Genomic DNA, 17,408 nt, shown 5'->3' with positions numbered 1-17,408 from the left:
TTTGCCTTTCCCTAGGACAAGGGGTGGCCGGCTTGCCCACACGCCCCTTGTCCTGGGGAAAGATGAATGGCGCGGCTGGCCTCCCAGCGTCCTGCGCTGCCTTTTGCCTTTCCTTTGTGTCCATGGCTTCAGAACACGCCCTTCCCCCTCCCTCCCCTGGGTTGCTGCTCCATGGTTGGAAGGAATCCTGCTAATCAAGGAAAGCTGGGCTTCCATTCGTGTTTCGAGGGCGACAGAAGGAGGGCAAACACAGCTCATTCCCCTGGCTCTGTTGCCCCGGGAATAAATTACTGGCGCAAGAGTGTCTGCAATTCCGAACAGAAACTGATACATCCGATCAAGTCCCGAACAAGCAAACCCCCGACTGCTGGATCAGTTGCCGTGGACGGAACCGATTAGCTGAGTCACGATGGCGCAAACGCCATAATTGGGGTTTTTTTGAAATCGTAATTCAGATCGTGCCCATGTCTAGTTATGACCCTTTAGTCTTAACTAGGAATGTGAGAATCCATGATTATAATCTCTTGATATCTTTAATCTCATTTAAGAGAAGCCACAGGAGATTGGGTTGGTTTGAATTATGCCAGTGAATCTTGGTTAAGGGTGCTTAACTCTTTTCTTCAAGCTGTTTCCTGGATAGAAATCTCCTCCTCCCCCACAAGTGACTATTTGCCTCAATAGGTGATAAAGATGCCTGTATTTCTCCCTACTATGGTTAATAATTGTTTTTTGGGGAAAGGAGTTAACTCCCCTGCCTGAGTTCTCTGTCCCCCTATTTGAATCTCTTACTCCACCCTCCCAATACTGGAGTGGTTTTAAATTAATTTCATGCCGTCAGGAAATCTGATTATTATTCTCTTGTCTAATTAAATCCTTAATATCTAGCTGAAGGGTCTCAAAACTTGGTAAGTTATAATTAGTATATATATACATTTTAAATGTATATGCGCTGATAACAAGAATTAGGGGGGAAAGCCTGTAGGAGTCAGTCAACTTTCAACACAGTTTATTGGGGTAGAAATTCTACTGCACCACATTATTTGCTGATCATCCACTGGCTGTTGCAGTGCCATTATTTTTTCATTACAGTAACATGAATATAAAGTTACTTGTTAAATATTGTGAAACTTTAGAAGTTCAGCAAATTCATATCTTTGTATCATGTAAACAGTTCTACTTATTGTGAAGTATCATGTGCCAAATGTTAGTTTTGAGAGCTCAAATTCATTTTTAATTCATTTGTGGTTATGTGGTTATAAACATGAAAAACAAAACATCCATGTGTTTTATTGAGCTCATAATCAAACATGTAGCAATCATTTCTTTAAAAAAATACATGAAATGGTTAAGATACTAATTTGAGAATTTCCAGGCACTTGGTTCCATTTAAGTAACAAATAATTGGTTCTGTTTTTTACAGTGCAATCCTATGCAGAATTGCTCCAGTCTGTTGAAACCAATGGATTTAGATTGGAGTAACTCTGCAGAGGATTGCAGCGATGGGCTATAACTCTACAGAGTTTTCCTTAAATGTCTATTGAGCTTCATGTCACAGTTTAAATACATTGTGGCATGGTCAAACTGAGTTTGAATTGTGTATTGATTCTCCTGTTTCAGTAAGATGAAGAGACAGAAACTGGATTGGTTGGAGAGGGACTGTTTCTATTCTCTAAGCCCTGGAACTCACAGAACAGACTGGTGAAAACCTAATAAGAATGTATTAATATATTAGCTTAATATGATCACTAGCCTTAATGTTGGGGAGCCAGTACCAGCTTTTTTGGTACCAGCCCTGAGCAGTACTGAATTAATATTGCTGATCCCATAACATTTCTAGTATCTCAGGCATCCAAGTGCCTAGGATTTTTCCTGCCTTGTATATGCTTGTTCGGTTTTTTTAAAAATAAAGAGTAGTGATATTATGCAGAAGTGTTAATTTGTTTACAAGCAATCATATAGCGATAGAAAAATTGTGAATGTACTTGCACAAATCACGAGCCTGGCCTTGAATTGTTTTCTTCTTTTGACAAGTGAAATCAGCATGTAAAATAGTACCACTTCTTTTGCTGCTGCTATTACTGTTACTACTAAAACTATCATATTTTCCCATACAAACAATGTTCTCCAGTTGTACAGAAGCAGAATCATCTAAAAGGCTTGCAGTCTATGTTACATAAACAAGACAAGGATAGGGTTTCATAAAGGATTAGCACAGATAAAGCCTGAAAAAATAATCCACCATGGCTGATTCCATACAGAGGTTTTCTCTAGTTCAGCAACTCTAGTTGTGCACTTTTTTTTGTTTCCACATGCTCTCCTCTATTCCTGCTAAAAACTACACTGTTTTATACCTGAAAAAAATTCCAGCATGTCTTCATTGGGACAATATTTTTTGTGGGTCCAAAAAAGAAAGTGTGCCTTCTGTCTAAACAAAAGAAATGCCCTTTTCCTTTGCAATTCCACAATGAACACCCTTGGGACACCAACAAAACAGATTTGACAATACAAGTAGCAGGTGTTTTACTCTGCTCTCCTGATTAGCATTTGAAAAGTTCCTGAAGTGCTCTCTTTCCTCTTTCCACAAGTAGTTGTTAGCCAGCTAGTCTTTTCAATGTAGATGACTGCAGTGGGACATCCAGTACCTTTCAGTTATCAGCATTAGTAGAGGATTCAAGTATTAGTCATTTTTTGGGAGGAGCACTATAAATATATATTTTGTTTTAAAAGGTTAGCAGCACTGAGCAGTGCTATGCATGCACCCCACTTTTTTAAAAAGGTGGGTGGAGACTCATGAGGGCAGCTTTTACAACAGTGGGGGCAGGGGAGCAATGCAATCTGCTTCTCGTCTGAAAGGGAAACAGTAAATAGTAAAGGTGAAAAAAAACTTATCCTATGCTGTGTGGCATCTCTGTTACCAGTGCAAATTGAACAACAATCACGATGGCAACATAACCCCTGGGGAGGGGGGGCCTCATGTAAAATCAGACCGTGTCAGATGCAGTCCAACAGCTCTGTTTTTGCAGTCCCTGGCAAGCAGCGCTGACTTAGCGTCAGCTTCTGATGGGTCATTTTATATATAGCTGATCAGCTACGGTTGTGTTGGTAGTCAGAATTTGTGGAGGTCTGACAAAGATAAATTGACAGAGTAGGGGAAGTAGGTTAAAGCAATATAGCCTTTACTAACATTTCAATAAACAAACTGGGGCAGAAGGGGGAGAGAACTTGAGCCACTTGCTATCAAGCTACTGTGTCATATGCTGTTATACTGAATTTACGTCATAAATCTGTCCCTGCAAAGTGCCAGACTTAATTTATGGTGGATAAGAGAGATTTCCGTACCAAATTAATTCTATCACTCTTACAGCACCACTGAAATGACTTGGCAAGTCAGTGCTAAAATAGGTCTCTTTATGGTACGAAACAGAATTTCAGTGTATGTATACTACAGTTTTTAAAAAATCTTTCTAGGTGAGAAGTTGGCTTCAGAGACTGCAGATTGATGTTCAACCATACAATCGTGGATATGCTTAACTAGTGAAAAAAGCATGTGATTTTTTCCATTTTGTTGTTTAAATAAATATTAATGTATATATTTTTTCATTCTGGCTGAATTGTTAAAAAGTTATGTATATTTGCTTTATATTCATTAATGTATTAATACAGATTGAATGTAAGACACAGTGCCTCATTAAACTTATTACAATGTGCCTCCAGAGTGATGACATTTTTAGAATGGTGAGGGGGATCTTTAAATCCTGAGAATTCAGTTTCTGCATGTTCCTGATCCAACTGGTTTTTTTTCTTTAAATGAAAAGAATCTGTGGCCATAAAGGTCTTTGCTGGACATTACCAAAATTAACAGCATTTCTCACGGTTTGAATATAATGTAAGCATTTCTCTAATTTTTTTTAAAAATCTAATTTGGTGGGACAAGAGTTCATTCTTTGATCTTCTAACAACTCTTTATATTTTAGATATCATTAATGTTTATTCACTTTTCATTCATTATGACTTTTCATAGAGGGAGTAATTTATCCTCCCTCTAAATCACTGACCTGCCGAGATTCCACTCAGTTACAATACACACACACACACACACCCTAAAGAAAGCAAGTGTTGGCAGGTACACATAGCTTTCTTTCTGGCTAAGGGAAAGCTGGAGGAGGAGGCAGTGGCATTAAAAAAGAATCCTGTTTTATGTTCATTTTTTCTTTTTCTATGGTGCCAGTAAATTATCAATTTGGTGCCATGTTTCCTTGTGCTTGCTCCCAGGGAAGTGTCTTTAGAATTGCAGCAAATGATTGAAGTCTTCCAGGACTTTTATCAAGTTTGATTGAACAGACCATCCCTCCCCTGTAGCACTTTTCCTCACAGAGATTGACCAGCTGCCCTGATGGGGGAGGGAGGAGACAGACCAGTGCCTGAGTAGCACTGCAAAACAAACCAGTGCCCGCCTGCTGATTTTGTTTCAAGGTACAAATCAAAATGAAACACAGACTTTTTGGTAGGAGGAACCCGTTACAATTTATTTTCCCAGATTTGGTTCAGCGTTCTGGAATCTGTTTTAACAAAAAACATCCATTTCTGGGTGTATTTTTGGCTCTTTTTTCCATTTTGAATACCCCTAGATACCATTATAGTATTTTCTTAAATGTATGTGAAAGGTATGTGTCATGAGCCACTTCACAGTAAATCTCCCAGCAGAGCCATACTGATGCTACCTTGTGTAAACACCTGGTACAGACAAGAGCAGGTAAGAAGACATTGTATTGTGGGGAAAAAAGGTTCATGCGTTGCATTTGGAAAACAGACAAGCCACAACACTTCATTAATACAAAAGACTGTTTGGAAACTCAGTATCAGAGAAATTGGTTCTAGTCTACCTGGGTTCCTGACAAAGAACCATAAATCAAGTCTTTATGCAGCCTAGAATGGTATACAATTCAAGCACAGGTTTGCCACTCCATCTGCTTATAAGAATAAGACTTAGGTCTTGTAGAGGAACTTCTCTTACTTTCAGCTTTGTTTAAATAGGTATGTAAGGAAAAGCTCTCATCAGGCTCTCAGATGTATCACTTTGGTTCAAGCTGTAAGTCTATAGAGGCCCCCAACCAGTCCTATTTGCGAAAAGTCTCTTGGCTTGCTGATCAGGTACATCTGCAAGTCTTTGCCATTCTCTTGAGAACTGGCCTTGGGAACCCTGGTGGTGCAGCTGTAATCAGTTTCGATCACTACTCCCATATTTTCTCATGCTAGCATTGCCAATTAAGTATCTAAGCCCTGGTTGGTCCTGGTGTTGGTGGGCTGACGTAGCCACGCCAGAAAATGGTTGTTTGCCTCCACAATGAAACCTCTCTAGTTAGTATTGGTCTACCAGCGTGTGTGTGAGAAAGAGGCTCTTGCTTTCATGTTATACCACCGAGATGTATCATGTTGCATGGCATGGATTCCTTTGCTAAAGCCTTTCGTAAGAACTGCCAGCTGTGGAGCTAAGTCAGAGATTGCTAGACTGCCGGCTTGAAGTATTTTAGCCAGTTAGTTTGTATTTAGAAATACCTACGCCTTATTTGTGTTGTGCTTGCCTTAATGCCTATCTGAAGAGCAGCTCCTGCCCAGCATACACTAAACTACAAATTATTTTACCTGTCTGTGTCCAGATTTACTTGCTGAATGTGTGCATGCCTTCAGAGAGAACCCGGAGGGTGAAAAGCCTCAAATGAACAGACCCAGAGCTCTTGGAAACTCCTAGGGGACTTGGTGTGGCTGTGGTTCAGCATCCAAGAACAGGAATAAGGGTCTCTGGGGATCCTGATAGAGTTAAATCAGAAGTTTCCACAGCTCTTAAGCAGCTACATCTTTAGTGGTCCATAAATTTTTTTACCCTATTATAGCTATTTTAGGAGAATTTTTTCATCTGCTCAGTTGGGATGAAGAATATTAGCTGGTGTTATTGAAGGCCATTTGAGTGCAGCTATTCAGATTCCACTGTAAATGTACAGCATATTAAAGCTTTGGTTGTCATTATGAGAAATATCTGAACATATGCAGAATTACAAAACAGGATTTTAATGCCATCAAATCCTCAACAAAAAAAGATTACATGAGCTCTGTTCTCACTGTAGGAAATGAAACTTTCAGTTTCAACCATTTGTTTTGCTATTTATACTGGAAAGGACAGTCCCTTTCTTTGGAACAGAATAATGATACTCATGTAAATATTGTTTGCAGCCTGGCAAAAAATAAAATAAAATACCAATATTATGGAATGCAATGAAGTTTAAAATATATATTTTACTGGGGGGAAAGTCCCAACGTTATACATAGACACCAAGAGTGACGATTTAATGCAAAAACGTATGACAATGCAAAAATATTTCTCATTTTTTAACCTTCAATTTCTACCCTAATATATGAGCAGAATGTATTTAACTGTTGGTATGGATATTTAGTTCTGTTAGGGTATATTCAGCCGAGCATAAGAGGAGAGAATATACATATTTATGCATTTCTGCCTGTGGGTTTTTAAATATCGACATTTACTCTGTAGCTAAATATAGGGTTGATCTGGCATATTTTCTAACACGTTAATCTATTTGGGGAATGCTGCTTCCCTGCCCAGGAGTGCACCATGGCCCTCTCAAAAGATCCCTGTTTTGAATTCTACCACATTGTGAACAATAAGCATGATGAAGTATTAGAAAGACTGGTGCATATCCATACCAGTCCTGTGTGCATATGCTGTCCTGTGTGCATTGCTGTCTTTCTTGCAATCTGGAACAGAGGCGTTTCTACTTGCACAACAATGTGTGTTTTTGTAGCCTCCAACATCAGCATTGGGGCTACTGGGGAAGGGACATGGTGGGAAAGCACTCCAGTATGAGTGTCCTTGCGTAGATGGATCATAGGATTCAAGCAAAGGCCATTAATTCTAAATGCACGAAACAGTTCTATTACAATGAAATAGCAGACATTTTAGTTCAGCATTTTACAAATAAGGCTGTAAAACTAAAAAAGAAGGTTCATGCAATGGCAGAGCAGAACCTAGGCCATCATCACACAACCCCTTATTTCGTCAGTTTTGTGCTAGAAATCGTTTACTCTGTTATCGTTATCAGAATGGACTCTCCCATCTTTTGATGACTGCTTGCACTTCCAGTCAGTCACATTAACAGAGAAAAGCGCAATTTGATGGGCAGTCAAAGTGCATCCGGAAATGGGGCCAAAAATCCCCCCCTTTTAATTTTTTTTTTGTATATTTGCACTATATTGCACTTCCGTTATACCAATGTTGTGCTGGGCCAACATTGAGATATATATATATATATATAAGCAGAGAATCCACAGCTACTTGGCACTAAAGTTTTAGAGGAAATGTCAGTGTACTCAATCGGTGTAAACTGCTTCAGTTCTTGCATGGCAGAATATCGCAATGGTGCTATAAGGCTTACCTTTTTAAAAAAAATTACGTTGAGGCTTAATTGCGGGTCACGCTGGGGCTTGTGGGAGTGTGGGCCGGGAGAATCAGCGTTAGGTAGGACAGATGATCGGAGAAGTGAGTGCTTTGGCGTTGCAAAGGATTCACAGTCAATCCAGGGCATTCAAATGGAAGCGGATGAGGACAACATAAAGAATCACAAAGCGTGATTTGGGGAGGATGGCTAAATTGCAACAGAACCAGAATAAGGTGAGCATTCAGCAGGAGATGGCGCTAGTTTGGCGCTAAGTGCCTCGCATTGTTCTGAAGCACTTCCCTATTGACAAAGTACTTAACTATGAGCAAAGCTACAAGTCACTTTCTTCACGTGGAGAACACTAGATTTTTCTTGCAAGTTTACCTGGGAAGTGAAGCCCGAGTGGTCCTTCCCCTCTCTGTTAGAATTGCTGCCTGAAGAGTCACAAGGGGGCTTTGTTTGGGGGTGGGCAGCTGCTACTTTCTCCAAGGGCATCCTGTGGGCTGCCTTCTCCCCGGGAGATGCTCTGGAGAAAGCTGCTGCGTCGGTGAAGCTTCAGCCACAGCAACAGTGGAAGGATCTGCTGCAGACTCTTCCACTGTCACTGCGGCTGAAGCTTCACTGACGCTGCTGCTTCCAGAGCAGCTCCCCGCGAGCAGGCAGCCTGCAGGACGCCCTGGGAGAAAGTAGCAGCTGCCCGCCCCCAAACGAAGCCCTCTTGTGGCTCTTCAGGCAGCAATTCTAACAGAGAGGGGCAGGACCACTCGGTCTTCACTTCCCAGGTAACCTTGCGAGAAAAATCTAGTGTTCTCCACATGAAGAAAGTGACTTGTAGCTTTGCTCATAGTTAAGCACTTTGTCAATAGGGAAGTGCTTCAGAACAATGGGAGGCAGAATCACCTGCTTCCTGGAAAAGGGCAAAACTAAAGAGGGAATCATACAGTTTAGAACCTCAGTCACTTTTTATGGAATACTGGTTTTGCTTCCATGCTAATTAAGAACATTTGGAGGTTAAGTGATCCAGGCTCTACTAAACTCCCCATTCCACCAGAAGCAGGGTTTGTGCAAGAAGCAACTTCGGAATGATACAGAGAAGTTGCAGGAGATGTTTAGAACTCCTGCAGAACAAAGAGAAGGGAACCAGTTAAGGAAGAAGAATTTGGCCTGGGAATGGGAATTGGAGAGTGCCAAAGCACCTCTGCCGGCACCGCGAAGATGACTCACAAAGACCTTCTGATACCAATACACAACGAAGCAGAGAACTGCTGAGAAAAGGCAGCGAGGATGAAGTTTCAGTTCAGGGCTACTTATGCCTGCCTGTGGAGCCACTTCCCCAGCAGCAAAACAGAAGAAGAGCTGCAACTCGCAGCAGGGAAGGTGCCATGGCGAGAAACCTGAGCGCAGTACTAGTATGTGGCCCAGGCAGCCATGGGCACTTCTATTCAATGGAGAGGGGAGGGAAAGACTCCATCTCCAGCACCAGTAGCGTCGACACATGTGTAAATCACTGCCTAGAATTCCCCATTGGCTTCTGGGATTCGTAGGTTATGACTAGCAAACAGAGCAAGGGAAGCTCTTGTCATGCCTCTTCCCATGCTTGACACAGTAACACAGATTTTGCTGGGGGAGGGAGAGTAAAGAGGTGCCGGAACTCCGTTCTACCGCATTCCAAAAGTCTTGACTGTAAATGTATGATTTAAATGATTGTATTATTGTAGTTCATGATTTAAGATTGTGAGTTTATTAATTGAAATAAAAATTTATATGATAATTTTTTTAAAAATGAGAGATATGACAATAGAGATAAACATCTTTTCAAAGAGTTAATGTAGGTAGTAGATGGAGGTTAGAGGACAAGCCAAAGGATATATTCTTTCTTAATTTAAAACTTAAAATTAAGAAAGATATATTCTTTCTTAATTTTGACCAATTCCAATGCTGGAGACTAACAGTGCAATCCTAAGAAGAGTTACTGCAGTCGAAGTCCATTGAAATGGTCTTAGAGTGGAGTAATCCTGCTTTGGATTGCACTGTAAGTATACTAAGCTTGCTCAGCATGTTCTCGAGAACATTAGAAATTTGTTAAATAGTTTAGTGACAATATTATCCAAATTAGGACCAAATCAGGTTAATATGGGAGATGACAATGATCAGTGCCAAGGCTAATCATGACACTTGGCAAGGATACAGGGATCTTGTCATTCTGACTTTTATTGGAATTACTAATCTGTTTTCTTCTCATCCCCTTGGATGGTTCTACATTCCTGTCATGTTTCTAAGAGAGGCCAAGGGAATGATTGTGCTCAGCACAATCTTTCTTTCAGAGAAATTTAGTCATGCATTATGAGGCAATAAATATGTCTCATCTATTTAGTGTACCCGATCTTGAACAGAAGTCATCACATTTTGTAGTATTCCTTTCCCCATGGTTTGACTGTATAGAGCTTCAGAAAATATGTTTCTAATGCAACCAAACAATCTAACTTTTGTAGCAATTCCCAGTGAGCTACTTGTGTGTGATTTTGAGCAGAGCTGCTCAAGGTTTTCAATTTAATATCAGAAGATGGTGTTAATTGCTAGAACTGCTCCTCAGTTTTAAAAACTAAATGGAATTAAATCCTTTAGAGAAAGTAATGATATAAATTGTTTCTATCTGGTTTTTCCATTGTGACAGGATTGATTTTTTTCTTTTAGAGGAAATTACAAGTAGAGATGGCTTCTTTGTTCATAGGACTGGTGAAAGAAGATTAAGAAAAGTTGTATTTAGCAAGCTCAGTTAGAGAGTTCTAGCTTTTGCATCTATTGTTCAGTCCTTTCTGTAGTGAACTGCCTCTCCCACCCCACTTTCCTTGCCTGTGAATATCCGACAGACGTGTATAAGGAGGCTTGTATCCACTTGTCCTTTCTTTCCTATTGTATGGGATAAATATCTGCCACCACTCTAATTTGCCTGCCCTTCCCATGCTGTTAGTATTTTGAGGCACTGACAGAAGAGAGCTAAGTGTGGGCACACACTCCCCTCTCCTCTGACTGCTAACTCTCTACCCTGGTCAGGTGTTTTGCTCTGTGCATGGATAAATGGCCAGATGCTGGGGCTAAGAACTTTTTGGTCATAACATGAGATTTTTTAAAAAGAAAAAAAATATGTATTCACTAACATCTCTATTTTCTGTTAGCATAGATGCACAGGAAGAAGGTATCAGAACATTTGCTGAAGTGTTACAGAAACCAATAAAAAGAAAACCATGAGGCTTACTAGGTTGAACAAGTCACTGGTTTTACGTTGGTATTTCTTTCTGAAGAATGGACAAAAACAAAGCTTGAGCTTCAAAACAGAGGCTGGTCTATGCAGACTATTCCATTTCTTCCCATGCCCAGGTTCTTGGCTTGCAAGCTTTCAGAGTGTTAATCTTTTTAAATCTTTCTCTCCCACCTGGAATGTTCTTCTTTGACTTATCTTGAAATGGCATCACACTGTGTACCCAATCATAACAAGAAATATATGCCTGGTCTATATGGCCCTAACCCAGGATATCAAAAAGTGATCCATCTTGCCTCTTTCTGGAAGGTTATCGGTGTTCTGTCCATTTGTCTCCATAAATGCGAAGTATCTCCTTTCTGCCTGAAACCCAAGGATTTTATTGTTAGGTTCCCAGGTTAGTGAGTGATTAATCTGGGGACAGGGCCTTCTGCATTTCCTTATCATAGCAAGTGCCCCCTTCCTTATTTCAAAGCCAGGAAAGAAAAGAATTTTGTGTCTTTTAACTTTTGCTGCTTGTCTTATAATAGGGTAGAATCTAACTCTAAAGAATGACCAATCCTAGCATAATCTTCTAGGGTGCACTTTACCTGCCCAATACAACTCCTGTATTGTGAGCTGCTGACACCTATTCTACCATTACAATATATGTATTTTGTCTCTTTCTGTTTTGTATTATTTGCTTGAACCCCTGCCATGGGACTTAGAACTTCTCTTGGACTTACATAGATTAGTACCTATAGCTGTCCCCGGTTTCTTGTCTCCATCCTCGAGTGGTATAACTTGTGTAGAGTTTAGATGCCTGGTACTATTTAGATGCCTGGTACTAGAGCTTATTGAGCATTATCATTGGATGTTATTTTGATTGCCTGAGATTTGCTAATGCCTAGGTCAGATATTTATATTGTTCCCCTTTCAAAATTCCCTGACCTTAATCACATTCCTCTGGATCTCTCTGCTAAATGCTAATTAAAAACACTCCACTGTTTGTAGATACTTACCAAGAAAAAAATATTTCTGCCTATGGTAAATTAGAGATTGTCGCTTTATGTTCCGCAGCCTTTCACTGACAAACTACTCTTCCTTGAGAATTTGAGCGCAGTAATGCTCTTAGAACTGTAGAACTTCTGGTTGGAAAAGGAGGATTGGGGATGGTATCACATCTGCCCAGTTATGCTCAAGCAATGGAGAGAAGCAGGGTCTTCCAGGTTCACAATCACTCATTCCCCACTCATATGTTAGAAATCATCTGGATTATACGGTGGAGGGAAGTGGAGATGAAGAACAAGGGCTGCTTGGGAGTTTAGCAGTAAGAGATGGTTTAAAATATGACAGCTTAGTAGAAAGATTATCTGAGACCATTCTCGGAGAAACAGAAAATGGATTAAATACATTATTTCTTTGTTTCCATAGATCACCGTTGATTCTAAAGGCTATACTATGTTTTAGGAATATTAAATAACAAGCAGAGAATCCATAAGGACTTGGGAGGGGGGGCATCTTATTTCTACTCCCCACTATTTCCTCTTTCCCTTCTCTGAAACCCACCATAGCCTCTCCCCCTTTCCTTCTTCCTTCTCTCCTTCCCATGCACCAGCCAATCTATCTGCTCCCATCTTCAGCTTTCCCTCCACCCGCCCCCGCAACCTCTCCCTAGGAAAATTCTGGCCAAGTTGTACTGTGCCAGCCAATCCTTGCTCAGTTGTGCAGTGGAGAACCCACAAGGACTTGGAGGGGGAGCTCATTTTCCTCCGTATTCCCTCCTGTTTCTTCTTTTGGTCCTCCTGGCAAACCCCATGTCTTCACATTTCCCCGCTTCCTTTCTTCCTAACCAGCAACCTTTTACCTAACCCCCATTTCTGCTATATTTATTATTTATTTACTTAATTTATATCCTGCTTTTATTGACAATGGGGACCCAAAGCAGCTTGCTGGCCCAAAGTCAACCAGTGTAACTGGCCCAAAGTCAACCAGTGAGCTTTCACAGCGGAGTATTTGAATTTTGCTCTCCCAGATCCTAGTTTGAAACTCTAACCACTAAACTGCCTTTCATGGTGTGGCTGCTGTTAAACAGTAGCAAGCAGCAAGTACTAGGTAAATCATGCACTGGGTGAACAATTAAAGGCAAGGAGATATGCCACATCCTGCACAGTGGACCACAGTCCTAGTCTAGAAAGGCTCACCATTGTGCTATAAACATTGGCCTTCAATGTCTCTTAAACAGAACTGATTGATCAGTTGAGCATAGGCAGATCTATCACATGCAAAACCTTTAACTGAGAAATGATAATGAATCGAGGACAGAATGTGTGGAGCTACGTTTTCCTTAGTGCCTGGCCTTGACTGCGTTGGAAGCTTAATGGCAGGATCTGCTTTACTTTTTCTTGGGTGGAGCTAGAGATATTAAAATGTGTGGGATGGTGTGGGGGCAGGCGTAGAACTATTTGCTTTATTCTTACACAGATAAGCTGTTAACTTGTAACCTTTACTCAGGCAGTTATAAACTAAGGATGTACAACATCAGTGTGCTGCTGTGTAATGAATGTTGACATTAAGCATGTAATCAGAGTGGCTGTTGCTCACGTACTCACATGACATTGAGCATTTGGCAATGTATTGGTATGACTGAAGGTTTAGAACAATTATTTTTCTACTATTTGATTAAATGTAATTATAAAAAGTACACCAATACATCAAACTAAGCAACAATAATAATTTTTTTATAACCAGCCCCCTCCACCATATTATAAAACAAACAAAAAGTCCATTTTCAGTATATATATATATATGTATGTCTAGGTCAATTGACATCGTTGGTGCATTTTTTAATTTGAGGTTACACACACTCTCTCTCTCTCTAAAGAGGAAACCAGGACCAGGAGAAAGTCCCCTTGGCAGAGCAGCTATAAATTCAGCCAAGTGTTTAATCAAATCATTCTGCAAGTCCTTTCTCTAATAGCTCTTGGTGTTATAAAATCACAGTCATGGCGCCTTGAACAATATATCCTAAATGTTGTTTAACTGACCCAGAGATTTCATAACAAGGGGCATTTTGTAAAGTTCTTTAGTTAAGCTGAGAAGAAGATGGAAGTTACTCCCTTGTTTGAGATAAAAAGAGAGCTTTCCTTGCCAGCAACAGACTCATAAAACAATGCTGAAGAGAATATTGCTAGAAATAATTATTTTATGTTTTGAGTATTTCTGTCTTCATTCCTAGTAGAATTTACAGATTATATATGCTTAGCTTTGTGTTTGTCTTAGTGTATATCTTTTGCAAGAATACACGTTCCATATATAATGGGCGACCTTAATAATTTTTTTTAGCTGTTGCTCTGACCTGAATGGTTCAAGTTTCCCTAAATAATATACATTTCATTGTGATCTGTAGGATTAGAAAACACTAATTCTGTCCTCTGAAATCCAACCCTGAACATTTCCTGGAAGCAACACAAAATGCTCTTCTTAGAAGAGGCTTTTAAATTATCACGGAAATGCTCATAAATATTCGTGCTGTAGTATTATATTATTTGCAGAATTAAAGCATTATAAAGTCCAGTCCAAAAGGTATGTCCTTTTTTCTTATTTATAGTTGGGATATCTGTTTAAGTACAAACAGGTCATTTCGTAGAAAAAGAGCTGGAGGAACTCATTAGCATAACTCATTAGGATATGCCACACCCTTTGCCATCACCAGAAATGTGTCATTAGCATAACTGATTTGCATATGCCACACCCCTGACATCACCTATCCTGGCTGTTTTGGACCCAATCCTGGCTATTCAGGGCCGAAATTGGGCCCAAAATGGCAAAAAGGGGCTGAAAATGATTGAAAGGGGGCCCAAAATGGTCAGGATCGGGCCTTGCCTGAACAGGAGAATGATCCACCACCTGTCAGAGGCCCGATCTGGGCCGTTTCGGCCCCAATCCAGGAAGAAATGGGCCCAAAATGGCCGAGAGTCAGGTGGGCAGGGCCACCTGACATGTGACCTCTTTGGGGAACTGCCGGAACTGCGTTCCTGTGCATTCCCCCTCGAAATGAGCCCTGAGTTGAAACATTACGGAGGCTAGGCTATTGTAAGCATATTTATGCATTTCCTTTTACCTTCTTCAGAAGGTTTGATTCATTCAGAGCCACGATAAATATCTTAAGAAAGTAGCACCCAATAATTTTTACAGTGATGTATAGATTGTCAGCCAGGGATATCGCAAAACTGAACTCTGGTCTTCTGCAAGATTTTCATACTAGACAAGACTGCCAGTTCCTGGTTTGCTTCCGCAAGATTTAATTAATGTCTGGAATTGTTTGCAGTTCAAACTGCCTTAAAGCTAATTTTTGTTACTATATTCTTTTTTCAAGAAGTAGTGGAGGACTATACAAACATTCTCTGTTTTCCCTCTCCTCTTATTTATTTGTACATTTTTGTCAGTGGTTTCAGGTCCCTGTTATTTTTATTGTTGGTTTTCTAGATTTGTATATGTTGTGTACAAACATTGTACAGTTTTCATATAGAGTTGGTATGGCATTCCAATGTGTGATGTATAGCCTTTGTACATATAAATAACATTATAAAGCTGATTTATTGATGCACAAATAACATTGGGTAAAATGTATATTTATGGAAAAAATTGTGGAGGAAAATAAAAATAGTGTGCAAATGATCATGAACTTTATTTGCATGGGGAAGAAGGGAAGTTGACTCAGCAGGGATGAGAAGTTCAAATACCTCCTTAATCTTAGGGAATGGGGATAATGCAGATAATGTTCTGTACAACATAGTGAGAAGGGCCTACCTTTAGCTTATTTTATGTTAGTCCCAGCAAGGGAATTGTAAATATTCCAGGTACAGCAATCAGATAGCATGTTTTATGTATAATTTGATAACATGATATTTAGCTGTACATTATATTTTTTTCTACTGAAAAGCTATTTAGGGGCCTCTTCTTTTCTGCAGAATAAGAATCAAACCATATTTACTGAAGAAACTAAGGCTGCAGTCATCATCCTCTTCTTCCTGAAATAAACCTTTTCCTAATATACCCCATTAGCACTGAGTAAATTGAAGGAAGCCATGCCATCTATTCTTTGCCAAACCATCACTTGTAGATAGAAATGCCAAACAGCAGCCCGACATTCCTGGGAACAGGGCAAGGGGTGGAAATGACATCAGGCTACATACCAACATCATGTCCAGGCAAAATCCAGATGTGACATCAGTGCATCAACCAACACTCTAGAAACTCTAGAAGCTCTAAGATAGTACCATGGAGTTTCTAAAGTATCAGCTGACATCCAAGGTCACATGTGGTTTTTTGTCTGGACATGATGTTGATATTTAGTTCAATATCATCCCCCCCCCTTTTTCCACTGGCCCAAGAGGCAACGGTGGATGAAGGGGCCCTTCCATGGGAGATTTCCTTCCTGAAGTGGAATTTGGCAAGCCTACTGGCAGATTATCTTTTTGATATTTTTGTCCTACTATGGGTGGGCTGATTAAAAAAAACACTTTTGACAATGTTTAATTTATTATGCAAATCTTTCTCTTGTTCTTCTGCTTTATAAATCTGTCTCTTACAGATCTATATCTTGATAATTAAGATGAAGTGTTTGAGTAGCAGCCAAATATATTTTGTTCTTTGTTTAAACGTTACTCATATTGGCTTTAAATTCCAGGACTCTGTGCTTTCCTGCCTTCCTTTCTCTAATCTGCAGTTTAATCCAGGGTTGCACAGCTCAGATGACTCTAAGGGCTATTTTTGTATTTTGCTTGACTCCAGAGGGCCAGTCTAATATATTAAATGTTGATCTATTAGTGAAAAAAATTCCCCCAGACAACAGCAGTTGCCTTTTATTAAAATCAATTTAAATATCACAAAGAAGTGAACTTCAGAGTTGTACAAAACCTTTCTTTAGATGTTTAGTGCAAATATTAACAGTAAAAGGAGGAGTCAGGAGTGGACATGATGGAAAACACCTACTTTTTTATAGTTGGAACAGTTCTCCAACAGAGTACAGGAAGTATTATGCAGATGACAGTGCCATTCTAGGCAGAGTTTATTTTATTTTATTTCAAATTTCTTCTCCACCCTCCCCGTGGGCGGGCTCAGGGCAGATAACCTATTAAAACACAATAAAAAATTAATCTACATTAAAACCGCAGCATATTTCTGTTAATACAAATTTAAAAACAGGATGGTGGACAGCCTTCAAAGAGAGGGTTAGAATTTTATACACCTCTTTTTTCAGGCTGGCGAAGGCCCAGTCTCAGCCATGTGCCTGGCAAAACAACTCTGTCTTCTAGGCCTGATGCCGGGCCCTGATCTATGCAGAGAAAGTGTTCCACCAGGTGGGAACCAGGACCAAAAAGGCTCTGGCTCTAGTTGAGGCTAGGTGGCCCGCCTTGGGGCCAGGGACCACCAACAGCTGTTTGTCCTCTGATTGGTGTGTCCTCTGGGGAATATATGGGGAGAGATGGCCCCGTAGATACACCCTGCTAAGCCCATTGACTTCAATGGTATTAGAAGGGTATAACTCTGCTTAGGGGAACACTGTTAACAAGGGTAAGTCATGCTAGGCTTACACAAATCTCAGGCTGCACCAATGATATTGGGAGCAGACACAAAAGAACACTCTCCTTTTGAAAGCATAAAAGCATGCAATAATTCATGTTAACCACCAAAAACACTTCTTTAAAGTCAAA

The sequence above is a fragment of the Eublepharis macularius genome, chromosome 5 (assembly GCF_028583425.1).
Source record: "Eublepharis macularius isolate TG4126 chromosome 5, MPM_Emac_v1.0, whole genome shotgun sequence".
NCBI classification, from domain to species: domain Eukaryota; kingdom Metazoa; phylum Chordata; class Lepidosauria; order Squamata; family Eublepharidae; genus Eublepharis; species Eublepharis macularius.
This window is presented reverse-complemented; position numbering follows the sequence as displayed.